Genomic DNA, 16,253 nt, shown 5'->3' with positions numbered 1-16,253 from the left:
CTTTGAATTAGGCTATAAAATTTATATGGTGTCAAATCTCGTGCTTAAGGCTTTCATTTCCAAAAATCCACTTTCAATTTTGAGAATTTTGAAAAATCGAGTTTCCAAAATTTATAGTTGAAAGCATTAACAAAGACGCTAAAACTTACAAGTGGATCTACCATGTTTATAACTCAAAAGAGGAGAGTTTTCATTCATAAGAAAATAAAAGATTTTCTTGGAGTTATAGAATAGTTGAATAGTCGAACACAAAAATTCGATTATACTCGATTTCACAAAAGAAGACTGAAGAATATTCATTCTCAAAAGAACATCTTACTCGATAGAGCAATCACGATATCAAGTTCCTAAAACCTTGACCAAATCGAGTAGTATTTCACAAAAGGAGGCCTTTTTTGGTCGAACCATTTTCCTGTCTTACCAAGAAAAAAATAACCTTCTTTAGCTCCTCGTAGCCTTTTAAAAAAAAATTCAATAACATTTTCTTTCTAAACCACGCCGACCAACCTTGGGAGGGAATCTTAGTATGAACTACGTTTTGACCTGATCCCAAAAGAGAAAAGAAATATTTGGGGTACGTAGGCAACCTGAGAAGTTACTTCTGGCCTGGTCATGCAAAAAATATGTGTATTCTCTTATCATTTAAAAGGAAAATCCCCTATTGAAAGGTTTAAAAAATAAAGAATGTCAAACTAGGGGCCTTAGAAAAAAGAATCAAAAGAATTGATAAAAAGAAAAGAATGCCAAACTAGGGACATTTAGAAAAAAAAATCAAAATAATTGACAAAAAAGAGAGAATATCAAACTAGGGGCATTGTGGGAAGTTGAGCCTTATATCTTTTCTTTCTGAACCATATCCTAAGCCCACCTATTAAGTCCTCCTGAATGCTAATTGACTCGGTTAAGGTGCAGGGAACCAAGAAGTTGTCAAATTGGTTATTCAAGATCATCAAGAAAAAAAAAAAGCCTGCTAAGTCAAAAATCCGAAAAGGCGACTTAGGCAAAATTTAGGGCATAACCATAAAAAAGAAAGCCTGCTAGGTTGAAATCTTGAAAAGGCCACCTAGGCAAAAATCAAGACATCTTCAGATAAAGAAGAACAAAACTCGCTAGATTGAAAACCTGAAGAGGCGATCTAGGTAAAAATTAAGACATCATCAAATGGGAGGAAAAGTCCCATCAAAAAGAAAAATTCAGAAGGAAGCTTGTGCAGAAACTAGAAAATACAGAACCATTCAAGCCACAATATTCGTTTTTCAGTCAAGAGCTCATATCCAACGAAGACAATGTTGAAGTAAAAAAAATCAGAAGTCATCTTGAACATTGTAGGATCTTCAAAAGTATGTTTACTTATTCAAGTATTCGCTAATGGAAGATGTAGAATCATCAACCACTTTGAAGAGAAAGATCTTCTATTCTAATATTTATCAGGAGTTTTTAAGTCCAGCTCAAGCATTTCTCAAAAATAATGATCAATTCTTTATTGCACATATGATAATCTTAAGAGTCCTAAATATAAGAGAATGTCAGTTCTTTTATCTGTCATACATCAGAGTCCATATTTTTCAAGCGTAATCCATTCTATCAGTCTCGTAGTCAAGTCCCAGTTAAAGCCAACCTTGAAACTAGGGGCATTTTTGAAGGTCATTTAATTCCAAAGTTTTTATTCTTAATCACATGATAAAAAGAAAATCTTACAAAAGCTTAAAAGTCCGGCGAAGCCCAATGATAATTATGAATCCAGATGTATGATAAGCCAATAAAGGCCTGATCTTTCAAACTTTGAGCTCGATTTTGAATCATAGAATAAAATAATAGGATTGTTTAAGTTCCTATAAATCGAAGCCCGAGAAACGTGACTTAGTAAGTTCGAGTCCGAGAAACGAGACTCCAACTTTTTGAACCATATAATGAATAGGCTTTTTGAAGTGCCTATAAACCTAAGTTCGAGTCCTAGAAACGAGACTCCAACTTTTTGAATCATATAATGAGTAGGCTTTTTGAAGTGCCTACAAACCTAAGTTCGAGTCCGAGAAACGAGACTCCAACTTTTTGAATCATAGAATGAGTATGCTTTTTGAAGTGCCTACAAACCTAAGTTCGAGTCCGAGAAACGAGACTCCAACTTTTTGAATCATATAATGAGTAGGCTTTTTGAAGTGCCTACAAACCTAAGTTCAAGTCTGAGAAACGAGACTCCAACTTTTTGAATCATATAATGAGTAGGCTTTTTGAAGTGCCTACAAACCTAAGTTCGAGTCTGAGAAACGAGACTCCAACTTTTTGAATCATATAATGAATAGGCTTTTTGAAGTGCCTACAAACCTAAGTTCGAGTCCGAGAAACGAGACTCCAACTTTTTGAATCATATAATGAATAGGCTTTTTGAAGTACCTATAAACCTAAGTTCGAGTCCGAGAAACGAGAGTCCAACTTTTTGAATCATAGAATGAGTAGGCTTTTTGAAGTGCCTACAAACCTAGATTCGAGTCCGAGAAGCGTGACTCCAACTTTTTGAATCATAGAATGAATATGTTTTTTTGAAGTGCCTATAAACCTTAGTTCGAGTTCGAAAAACGAGACTCTAATTTTAATAGGATTGTTTAAGTTTCTGTAAACCTTAGTTAGTCCGAGAAACGAGACTCCAGCTTTGTTTGAATCATATTGAATTAACAGGATTGTTTAAGTTCCTTAGCCCGAGAAGCGTGGCTACAATAGGCTCTAGTCCGATAAATGAGACTCAAACTTTTTCGAACTCTAAAAAGAATTTCAAATAGGATTTAACGAAGTTCCTACAATGTTATAACTCCAATTATTTTTGTTAAACCGTACCATGATTGTTTTCGTTGCATAAGTGCATCTCAATTTTGAATCATTATTGTCAGTGAGAGAAGATCTCTAGGACCTGACACATTTTTACTCAGTAAGCATCACACCATTGCACACACGTGTATTTTTGCATTAGTCAGGGAGAATTTTCTAAAATTCGAAGATTTGACATCGTCAGTGAGAGTTCAAGCTCGAGGACCTGACAACCTTTTAGTTCGAGGAGAGCTTTACCCTCAAAGATCCGAACACCCCGACGAATTGCTAAATCAGGCTGTAAAATGAACTGTCACTAGCTTTGGCATTCAGATATCGCACTATCTACCAAAATAGATTTGCTATCTAGTTTGCTTCAACCCTCTGCCAAGGAGGGGCATCTGTAGACACCCCATTTTTGCATCCGCCTGATTAATCAACTCGTCAACCCGATCGCAATGATTCCCAATGATGGATGTTATTTCCATTGCTTTATTTTGTTACCAGAAATGTTTCAGAAATCCGGATGAGGTATCTCGAATTGACAAAACCTTAGAAACCACGCTACGCTAGGAAAATACGACCCCAAAAACATAGAAATCATAATCTTGCAGACCAAAAAGAAGCTTCACGATAAAAATCACTAAAAAATTACCAAATTACCAAAATACCCCTAACATCAAAACAACCTTAGAGCCTACATTACGCTTAGGCAAACTCTTTCAAATAAATAAAACAATAAATCGAAACAAAATAAATCATTTCGCCAATTTTCACAGAATTCAACAAAATTACGAAAATGCCCCTCATAAAGTTCACGATCATTTCACACAAAAAAATTTTATAAACAACACAAACTAATATTTCCATTGAATTTCTTATGAAAAATCGATTCTAAAACATCCTAGAACATTAAAAACCGACTTAAAACGTGAAAAGTCCTCTTTGGGGGTAAAACGGTAATTTCACAATTTTCATAATTAAAAAATTTGAAATTAATAAATAAAATATTAAATAATTAAAGTGAAACATTAATGAAATTAATTTAAAATTTTAAACTAAAAAAATCGATCAATCGGACTCTTATGAAAAATTGTTGAAGGTTCGTGAGATATTTCTTTGAGGACCCTCCATTTGGGGGTCCAAAGAATTAAAGAAATAATGGAGGAGGGTTCTCCAAAAAATTAAAGTCAATCAAGCAAGACTAAGGTCAAGGTATTAAATTCAATTAAGTGAGACTGAAGTCAAAATTAAAGTCAATTAAGTAAGACTGAAGTCAAGATATTAAAAGTCAATCAATTAAGACTAAAGTCAAAATATTAAAAGTCAATCAAATAAGATCAAAAGTCATAATAGAGTTATAATTAAATAATAACTCTATCTAATAGAGTTCTAACTAAAAAACAATTCTACCTAACACAATTCTAATTAAAACACAATTCTACTTAAAACAATTCTAACTAAAACACAACTCTAATTAAAAGAACTCTAATTAAATACTAACTCTATCAAAATCAACCCTTAAAAAAATTCTATAAATAGAGGTGCTCACACCCTATTTTCATATCAAATCATAAATCCTAAGAGAAGTAGGTCTAAAAGCCCTCCTAGCCTCCCATAAACCCTAGTTTTGGAGTTCCAACTCCTTACCTAACATCCTCTCTTTGATTTTAGCTTAAAAAACACCTAAAAGCCTTTCAAAAACATCCTAAAATCCACAACAAACTTGAAGAATTCAGATCCAAAAAAAATAAGGAGATACCTTGCCTCGAGATCCGAAATCAAATCCGGAGACAGAACAAAGCAAGGGAGTACGGTACAAGGAGCTATTTTTGTCGGATCTGAGGGAAAAAAGTCTTTGCTATCGGAAAGGTATAACTTTTTTATTTATTTTTATCTAGGTTTTTAGCAATGTAATTTATTTGGGAAGTTAGTAGAGACCGACTTTGGCCGGGCGGGGTTGGTGCCTAATACCTTCCAACCCCGTAACGTGATCCCCGAATTCAGTTTTTTCTGTTTTAGATTAGTCCCTTATCTATTTAGAGTCATTGAACGGTTCCTAGACCGTAATAACTAGGTGGCAACTCCCAAACCTCAAGGGTCAAAAGAGGATCCGCGCACCCCGCTGATCGAGGACGCTTTCACGAGGCAGGAGCAGAGTCAGTAAGTGAGGAGTATCTGATCAGTCAGATCGACAATCAGAGTCTATTATTGGTGAGCACTAGGGCTACATCCCTTAGTGTTGTCAGTTTCATCCAGGATGTATGTAGTCTTTGAATTGAGAGTTTAGGTCTATGTTAGAGTGAGAGTATTTTGGTGAGCCTGTATATTGTTAAATTTTCCACATTCTGATCTACTTAGATGTTAGATGTAATTAGTCTTCCACTTTAATTCCTGTATTTACATCTTTATATACAAGTTTTGTTATATATATTGGATTGTCAGGTTTTCTGTTCCGTATAATGCTAACATAAACACAGGGGGTCATGTCCAAATTTTGAGGTGCCACCTAGTACTTTGAGACTTGGCATTGGGTTTTGTGTTAGCGTTTTGACGGGATGCCACAGGTAATATCCTTTTAATCATTTGCAACAATTCTTCAAAACTCTTCTAAGACCATTGATGTCTAGTTTTCATACTCAACAACTCAACTATAAGTGACAATTTTGTATCATTTTTTCTACATGAGTGATATAATGGTTACATTGTTTTCTCTATCATTTAGCAATATTGAGTGTCATCTGTTGAATCATCATGAATTTGGTCATCATTTTTATCAGGACACTCGTCCATATAAGTAACTTCATCTTCTTCGTTAGAAAAAAGTCCAAGCGCATTATTCAACATGTCTATCATTTTTGGGATCATATTTTCATCATACTAATGAATAGACGTACTAGCCCCGACTGTTGTATGATCCCCACCCCTCCATTGTTCTCCATGGAATGTCCATTTCGTGTAAGAAGTATCTATATCGTCATAGACTAAGTGTTCTGCGAATGTTTCTATATTTTTCCTCCCCAGTAAGGTATTATGACATTTTACACAAGAAAAAAAAATGATTATCATTACCAAAATTCTGTCTATTCATTTTCAAGTATTCAATAAATGACACTACACCATCAATGTATTCCGTTGATAGCCTAAGTTTCGACATCCACTCTTTGCTTGGAACTTCAAGCCTCTCCATCAAGCATACAACTGATAAGTAAGAGGAAAAAATAACATATTTTTATAAAGATGTTTAAGCTAATCATAAAATATATTGTTGGTACTGTAATTCATCATAGTCTTTCACATCATTCGATGTGATCATGACCATCAAATCAGTAGACTTCTATGAAATAATAATGTTGGACTTCCAATGTCATAGTATGTGGGGACCATATCGATTTCTATGAAAGGGTAGTAGAAACTAGAACTGGAACAATTAAAAATTAAGGATAACCATTAGATTCAATTCTCAAATGAGTACTTAAATTTTTAATCTAATTTGATATTTAAACCAATACTAAAGCTATGGAAACCATAAAAGATATCTAAATGAGAATAAGAATACAAGCATTGACTACAAATAAATAATAAATAACAAATAACAAATAAAAGATAAAAAAATAAATGAGAATGGTCATGAATCATGTAAGTTACAGAAGTGAATATCTTGCTTTGATTAAGGTTTTTGAGAAACTAAATGTGTTTGGTTCGAACCAAGTACCCTTCGACACCCTACTTGTAGAGTTGATAGTTTCTGATTCTCAATTGGTTCAAATTTTTTAGATACAACTCTAATCAGCACCAATAAAAATGAATTCAAAATCGCGGTTTTTAATTCTAGTTCAGGTTCCAATTGAGTACCCATTAACACTCATAAACTTACCCAATGAACAACAAAAACAAAGAGAAAAACAAGAAGCAAGAGCACAACAGTCAAAACAGACATGAATCATCTCCTTCTTGGTTTAGAAGCTTAATGATATAGTCAATGAGAGAGCTAACTAGCATAGATAATTAGGTAACATGGACATCCACAGACTACATACCTTTGAAACACAAAAGTATCATTCAATGAGATATCATATATATGGCTTCCATATATAGGGGAGATTTTTTCTTTAAACTGTTGACTTGAAATGTCAAATATCAAATATCACTTTCCATAATTGCTTTTGGTCAGTTATTTCCTTCGATTATGATCTCCACCAAGCTATGACACAATGATAGTGAAAGGTGTATTTCACTTATTCGAATACAACACTTTTAAGAAGTCCAAAACCTTCATTCATGTATATAATCGTGGTTTAAAATCTCATTTTGAGGCAACGCTTCGATAAGAAGAAAACCAAAATTGTCTCAATAGAAACATTTCGAACCAATCCAAAATATTATGAAACATAGCTAAACATCTTGAAACATTTTAGAAGCATTGAATGTTTTGGGGTCAAAAATTTCAATCTTGTTTCGATAAAAATCAATCTAAATATTCCACTAAAACATTCCGAAAAGGACAAAAGAAAAAAAGTATCATGGTTACAACAACCAACTAGAATGAAAAACAAAGCTACACAACTACTTGAAGAGAGGAATGTATGGTTCAAAGATGAATCAATAGTTTAACCATTTTAATACAGAATTGCAACAATACCACACAATGTTACCTTTGCACTTCCAATTTCAAAAAGTTTAACGACAAAACTTAGCATAATATGACATATGCTAGGCACTTTCCATACATATGGCAGAATTAATTTATACTAAAAATACTTCTCAAACAATTTAACATGAAGAAAGTGAATCTTCTATCTATTCTAATGAGTAGGATATCTATCTTGTACTAAGTTGTCATGCATGCGTTATAGTTATACTATTGTACCATCTAGAATAAATGTCATACAACTACTAAATATTTGCACAATCATGTTATTGTTTTGAATTTTAAGAGGTTTCCATGCTAGACACTTTGATACTTGGCACAAGTGCCACATGTTAAGATAGTAAAGCTAATAGATGTCTAATTCTTCTCTCCCTAAAACAATTGGGGGTTTGTTTAGAATTTGAACTCAACAGTACAAGTCCAACACTAGGTTAGAGATGACACCACTAATAGTCTAAAATTAATTCACTCAAACAAATGTCAAATGGTGTTTGTGCAGCTCAGTTCTGTAAAATCAGCTACTAGTACAAGCAATAGATGTACAAAAGCCAAATTCTTCATCTACCTTTAGCCATGCTCCCAAATATACATATGTATTAGAATAATACTTATAAGATCACTAAGCATGAATAGTACTGCAAGGTGCCCACAAAATACAATCCAACATGAATATGTGCAAACTGAAGTTGAAAATATTACGTAAGGTCTTTTCACTTCCATCCAAATGAATGAAAGATTATCATGTAACTGATAAATTGGACAAAGAATGAATAACAAATATGCCAACTCAACAGAATACATGAAAATCTTATAGTCATCCACGCCTTCTCTTATCAATACCCATATATTGAGGCAGAATTTCGATCCTGTAAAATCCCGAATTTTGGATTTATATCTCGAGAAAAATAAATAGTTGAATTTTAAGAAAATCCTAAAAGTGGGACTTAGAGTAAAACTGTAAGATTTTATTATGATCATTTTTAATGAAATCTAACCAGACCATTGGATTCAAAATGGTTGAAAAACATACTTTAGCATATAAGCACGCTCAAATCCGAGTCCGAATAGAAAAATTACAAAATCCTCGATTTTTGAGTCAGACCAAACTACTTTTTGGTAGAGTAAGAATTTTTAAAATTTGATCATACCATTGGTTAGAAATGAAAAATTATAAAAATGGACTATTAACTTATTATTTTTGGAGTCCAAAAAGTCGAATTATCGTCAAAATGAAAATGACGTCAATTTTAGGGTCCCATTGGGTTAAAAAAGTAAATTTTTGTTAGAGATATAATTTATAGAATTTGACAACAACATTAGATCTAGATTGAAAAATTAGATAAAATAGATTATTCGTTCGTCACTTTTGGAGTCCGGACGGTCAAGTTATCATCGAATGAAACAATGGGTAAAATATCGATTTCGTCCCGTACTTATATAAATAAATTTTTTTAATCTAAAACACTATTCATCATCATCTAATTTCGTCCAAAAATCAGCTGTGATTTTTTATTTTTTTTTAAATTAGTTTTTTTCAAATCTTTAAACGCTGATTCGCCCGAATATCTGTCTTCGACCTTCGACGTAGAAGGAAAAATTGTCTGCAGCCTCGTTCTTTGCAAAACCCATCTAATTTCCTTTCATTTTCTTTTTTTTTTCCTATATCATTCAAAAATCAGCCGTATATATATACGGAGATTTCGAAACTTCGACCCTAGATTTTATCTATTTTGAAGCCAAATTGTTCTCCATCGCAGAAGGGAGAAAGGAAGACAGCATCGAGATCTTCAAAATCACCGGGTCAAATTTAAAAATTACATTCATAATTTTTATCCAAAATTTGTATTGGATTTAAAAATTGTAGAATTCTTTTTGTTATTTCAAATTCACACCAGAACTTGCATTTTTGTTATGTTTAATTATATTTTAAAATAAATTATACGTGGGTAAGATATTTCATCGAGTTATTTCCGTCAGTTGGGTCTTGTGCATCGTTTGAACCCCATTTTTATCTAAGTTTTGTAATTTTTCAATGTTATTGAAAATAATGAATTTCATAGTTGGAAAAATGATTTAATATTCAATGAACTCATATTGAGTTGATGAATATCAGAAAGTGAATAGTTTTTTTTCGAAAGATTGAGAACTACGAAAATTGGAAAAAGGGGAAAAGGGGATGAAACGGTAAAATGTCAAAATCACACCCGAGTGGTAATGTTTGCATTTTACATCCTAAAAGTTGGGATGTCACACCCCATCCACGTGCCAAATTGGGCTCGTGAATAGTTGGGATAGCGGTGTGGTAGTCATACTAAACATACCAGGCTCTATGAGCTGACACGTGGCTGCGGGTAGGAAATATGGCCAATGAGTAATATTTGTATTTTACATTGTGTGTTGTCTGTAGGTTGGTGAAGAGATATCTTGGGATAATAATTGGTTGCATGTTTATTTAAATTTTGTTGGCGTAGAGGCTCCAAGTTCTGTTATTTATTTTAAGCTGAGTGCCATAATTGTATGGTAGGAAATTGAATATCCATTCTCAATCTTGTATTGTTAATTTCTCTTTTATTTTTAAATAAAAATAATATATATAGCTATTTTGTGAGCTGTTAAAGAGTCTGTGAATGCCTGAAGGAATAGTCTGTCATATCATCTGGAGTGATATATTATCCTAGGATGTACGGTACGGACAACCAAACTCATATGTGGTATGAGACGCATGTGAGAGTGAGATCAAAACTGGAATTCAGGTTTATTTCTCTCTATCTTTACCAGTGAACTTGTAATGTAAAGGTGGTCATATACAAATTGATTGTATATTTGGGAATCACATGCACGCTTGATAAGCATAGACGAAGATGATTAATCAGTGATCACTAACAATCTATAATAGTTGAACGTTCTCACACATCGAAAAGAGACCCATTTCTTACGATTACGTCAGATGGCCAGCTTGAGCCATATAAATGGGCCCGCAAGTGTGGTAAACAACTAGTCACAAAATCAAGAACTAATACTTTATTATGAAACATCATGTTCTGACTGAGAGCAAGCCAGTTACGAATACCAACTTTCTAGTTCCACTACTCCACCATTATCGAAAGAGCCCTCGATCCGCGGGGTGCGTGGATCCGCTTTTGACCCTTGAGGTTTGGGAGTCGCCACCTAGTTATTATGGTCTAGGAACCGGATACTGACTCTAAACAGATAAAGAACTAATCTACTGAAAAAAACTGAATCCGGGGATCACATTACGGGATTGGAAGGTGTTAGGTACCAACCCCGCCCGACCAAAGCCGGTCTCTACTAACTTCCCAAATAAATTACATTGCTAAAAGACCTAGATAATAAAAAAATAAGGAGTTATACCTTCGATACGCAAAAGAACTTGTCCCCTCATATTCGACAAAAACTGCTCCTTGTACCATACTCCGTGCTTCGTTCTGTCTCCGGATCTGATTTCTGATCTTCGAGGCAAGGTATCTCTTTTTTCTTTTTGGATCTGGATTCTTCGAATTCGTTATGGATTTTGAGGTGTTTTGAAGGATTTTAGGTGTTTTTTAGGCTAAAATCGAAGAAGGGATGTTAGGTAAGGAGTTGGGGCTCCAAAACTAGGGTTTGTGGGAGGCTAGGGGGGCTTTTAGACCTACTTCTCTTAGGGTTTATGATTTTATCCGAAAATAGGGTGTGAGCACCCCTATTTATAGATTTTTTTAGGGGTTGATTTTGATGGAGTTAGTGTTTAATTAGAGTTCTTTTAATTAGAATTGTGTTTTAGTTAGACTTGTTTTAGGTAGAGTTGTGTTTTAATTAGAATTGTTTTTGGTGGAGTTGTGTTTTAGTTAGAACTCTATTAGATTGAATTATTATTTAATTAGAACTCTATTATGACTTTTGATCTTATTTGATTGACTTTTAATATTTTGACTTTAGTCTTAATTGATTGATTTTTAATATCTTGACTTTAGTCTTGCTTAATTGACTTTAATTTTGACTTTAGTCTTGCTTGATTGACTTTAATATCTTGACTTTAATCTTGCTTGATTGACTTTAAATTTTTGGAACACCCCCCTCTATTATATCTTTAATTCTTTGGACCCCCAAATGGAGGGGTCCTTAAAAAAATATCTCACGAACCCTCAACAATTTTCCATGAGAGCCCGATTGATCGATTTTTTTAGTTCAAAATTTTAAATTTATTTCATTAATGATTCATTTTAATTATTTAATATTTTATTTATTAATTTCAAAATTTTTAATTACGAAAATTGTGAAATTACCGTTTTGCCCCCGGAGAGGACTTTTCACGTTTTAAGTCAGTTTTTAATGTTCTAGAATGTTTTAGAATCGATTTTTCGTAAGGAATTCAATGAAAATATTATTTTGTATTACTTATAAAAATTTTTGTGTGAAATGGTTGTGAACTTTATGAGGGGCATTTCGTAATTTTGTCAAATTTTGTGAAAATTGGCGAAATGATTTATTTGATTTCAATTTGTTGTTTTATATGTTTGAATGAGTTTTCCTAATGGAAACGTAGGCTCTAGGATTGTTTTGAGGTTAGGGGTATTTTGGTAATTTGGTAATTTTTTAATGATTTTTATCGTGAAACTTCTTTTTGGGTCTACAAGATGATGATTTCTATGTTTCTGGAGTCGTATTTTCCTAGCGTAGCATGGTTTCTAAGGTTTTGTCAGTTCGAGATACCTTATCCGAATTTCTGAAACACATCTCGTAACAAAACAAAGCAATGGAATACACATCCATCATTGGGAATCATTGCGATCGGGTTGACGAGTTGATTAATCAGGCGAGTGTGCAAAAATGGAGTGTCTACAGATGCCCCTCTTTGGCAGAGGGTTGAAGCAAACTAGATAGCAAATCTATTTTGGTAGATAGTGCGATATCTGAATGGCAAAGCTAGTGACAGTTCATTTTGCAGCCTGATTTAGCAATTCGTCGGGGTGTTCGGATCCTTGAGGGTAAAGCTATCCCCGAATTAAAAGATTGTCAGGTCCTTGAGCGCAAACTCTCACTAACGGTGTCAGATCCTTGAATTTTAGAAAATTCTCCTTGACTGATGTAACAACTGTGCAAGTGTGTGATTTAAAATCTAAGAGTTTAAGTTGGAACTGAGTAAAAATGTGTCTGGTCCTAGAGATCTTCTCTCACTGACAATAATGATTCAAAATTAAAATGTGCTTATGCAACGAAAGCAATCATGACAAGGTCAAAAAATGAGATAATTGGAGTCATAACATTGTAGGAACTTCGTTAAATGCTATTTGAAATTCTTTTGTAGAGTTCGAAAAAGTATAAGTTTCATTTATCGAACTCGAACCTATTGTAGCCACGCTTCTCGGGCTAAAGAACTTAAACAATCCTGTTAATTCAATATGATTCAAACAAAACTGGAGTCTCGTTTCTCGGAATCTGACTAAGGTTTAGAGGAACTTAAACAATTCTATAAAACATGGAGTCTCGTTTCTCGGACTCGAGCTAAAGTTTGTAGGCACTTCAACAAGCCTATGATTCAAAAAGTTGGAGTCTCGTTTCTCAGACTTGAACTTAGGTTTGTAGGCACTTCAAAAAGCCTATTCATTATATTATTCAAAAAGTTGGAGTCTCGTTTCTCGGACTCGAACTTAAGTTTGTAGGCACTTCAAAAAGCCTATTCATTCTATGATTCAAAAAGTTAGAGTCTCGTTTCTCGTTTCTCGGACTCGAACTTATTAAGCTATGTTTCTCGGGCTTAGATTTATAGGAACTTAAACAATCCTATTAATTCATTCTATGATTCAAAAAGTTGGAGTCTCGTTTCTCAGACTCGAACTTAGGTTTATAGGCACTTCAAAAAGCCTATTCATTCTATGATTCAAAAAGTTGGAGTCTCATTACTCGGACTCGAACTTACTAAGCCATGTTTCTCGGGCTTAGATTTATAGGAACTTAAACAATCCTATTAATTCATTCTATGATTCAAAATAGGGTTAAAAGTTTGAAAGATCAGGCCTTTATTGGCTTACCATGCATCTGGATTCATAATTATCATTGGGCTTCGCCGGACTTTTAAGTAAGATTTTCCTTTTTATCATGTGATTAAGAACAAAACTTTGGAATTAAATGACTTTCAAAAATGCGCCTAGTTTCAAGGTTGGCTTTAACTGGAACTTGACTACGAAACTGATGGAATAGATTACGCTTGAAAAATATAGACTCTGATGTATAACAAATAAAAGAACTGACATTCTTTTAAATTTAAGACTCTTAAGATTATCATATGTGCAATAAGGGATTGATCATTTTCTTTCGAATTTCTTTTGAAAAATGCTTGAGCTGGACTTAAAAAAATCTTAATAAATATTAGAATAGAAGATCTTTCTCTTCAAAGTGGTTGATGGTTCTACATCTTCCATTAGCAAACACTTGAACAAGATGACTTCTGATTTTTTCGACTTCAACATTGTCTTCGTCGGATGTGAGCTCTTGACTGAAAAATGAATATTGTGACTTGAATGGTTCTGTATTTTCTAGTTTCTGCACAAGCTTCCTTCTAAATTTTTCTTCTTGATTAGACATTTCCTCCCATTTGATGATATCCTAATTTTTGCCTAGATCGCCTCTTCAGGTTTTCAATCTAGTGGGCTTTGTTTTTCTTTTTCTAATGATGCCTTGATTTTTTCTTAAGTCGCATTTTCAGGTTTTTAACCTAGTAGGCTTTCTTTTTTTATGGTTATGCCCTAAATTTTGCCTAAGTCTCCTTTTCGGGTTTCTACTTAGCGGGCTTCTATTTTTCTTGATGATCTTGAATAATCAACTTGACAACTTCTTGGTTCCCTGCACCTTGACCGAGTCAATTAGCATTCAGGAGGACTTAATAGGTGGGCTTAGGACATGGTTCAGAAAGAAAAGATATAAGGCTCAACTTCCAAAATGCTCCTAGTTTGATATTCTCTCTTTTCTGTAATTATTTTCTATAAATTCTTTTAACTCTTTTTTTCTAATACCCCTAGTTTGGCATTCTTTTTTTTTTTTTTTTCTAATGCCCTTAATTTGGCATTATCTTCTTTTGAACCTTTTAATAGGGGATTGGATGACATTTTTTCTAAGAGAATAATTTTGTTTTTTTTTTTTTTTTACATGACCGGGCTTGAAGTAATTTCTCAGGTTGCCTACGTACCCCAAATATTTCTTTTTCTTTTGGGATCAGGTTAAAACGTAGTTCATACTTAGATTCCCTCCCAAGGTTGGTTAGTGTGGTTTTTTTTTAAAAAAAAGGCTATTGATTTTTTTAAAAGCTGCAAAGGGCTGGAAATGTTATCTTTTTCTTGGTTAAACAGGAAAATAGTTCGGCCAAAAATGCCTCATTTGGTGGAATACTAGTTGATTCGGTTAAGGTTTTAGGAACTCGATGTCTTGATTGCTTTGTCGAGTAAGGTCTTCTTTTGAGAAGAAGTAATCTTCAGTCTTCTTCTACGGAGTTGAGTGAGATTGAGTTCTTTGTATTTGACTTTGACTCGTTCAACCATTTCCAAACTTCGAAAGAAATCTCATATTCTTTTGTGAATGAGAACTCTTTTCACTCGAGTAAAAAACATGATGAATCCTTTCTTATGGATCTAAACACCTTTGTTGATGGTTTCAACTACATCATTCTTCACTAATAATCTTGATTTTGAAGTTCATCATCAACTTTAGAACTTGATCTATTTTGGTGCAATCTATCAATATATCATCATGAGACCAAGTAGGAATGTTGTTGAATTTCTCAAGTAAGTTTATAATTCTCTCATGTTCCCTTGGGGATAATATAGTACCAATTTGCACTTCTTAAGTGTACTCTTTAACTCAAATATTTATTAAATTTGGTTAGTGAGCTTTAAGTCATTTCTCAAGTTAGATTTTATATTCACATCATTATTGCACACATGATAATCAAAAGCTTCTTTATTTTATTGGAATTGAAAAGAACATAGATTGACAAACCTAACTAAAACCCAAAAATAAAGATAACTAACTGAATTCAAAGACTGACGCAACTGAAGCTAAAAAAAAAAACTAAGACGACATCATTATAAATGGAGGGACACAATTCTAGAGTCTATGCCACTTTAGTTATCTTCGATGGATGACTTGAACTTGCCTGTTTTTACTATATCTTCATATTTCGATTCAAGCCTATCATATGCGGGACAACCCGTTGCTTCAATGATTTCTCTGTTCTTCAGTTCTATCACTACCTTAGGGTAGTTGAGCTCATTCTGGCATGGAGCGAATGCACTGTTAAGACCAATTGGGTGAATGAAGAAAACTGGGTCAATTGATTCGGGTTTGGATATGGATATTAGGTTCAGAGTAGGAGGGGGTTGATTTTGAAAGGTAGGCAAAGGGTTAGTTTTAACATTGGGAGTAGTAGGAGTGGGTATGGTGACTTTTTCTTGTTCAATCAAATCTTGGATAGCATGACGGAGAGTAATACACCTATCAAGAATATGACCAAGCATCTGATGGAATTCACAGAATTGCCCATTATCCATGTTTGGGGGAAGAGGATTAGGCAAAGGCTTAGGTTGTAAAAGCGTTAGCAAGCCCCTTTTCATCAATTTTTGATAAGCAACACTAAGGAACATTCCAAGATTGGCAAAATGTCTCCTAGGCTTAGTTTGTGAAGGTTGAGTAGCTTGAGGAAATAGTGCGAAGGAGGTGTTGGCCACTTGTAAGGAATTGACATTAGGTTTGAAATGTTTGGGTTTTGACTCAGACGAGTTACCAAAAAGTCCCGAAGAATAAGCATCCT

Source organism: Akebia trifoliata, chromosome 3 (genome assembly GCF_017979445.1).
Source record: "Akebia trifoliata isolate Shusen 1 chromosome 3, ASM1797944v1, whole genome shotgun sequence".
Lineage (NCBI taxonomy): Eukaryota > Viridiplantae > Streptophyta > Magnoliopsida > Ranunculales > Lardizabalaceae > Akebia > Akebia trifoliata.
This window is presented reverse-complemented; position numbering follows the sequence as displayed.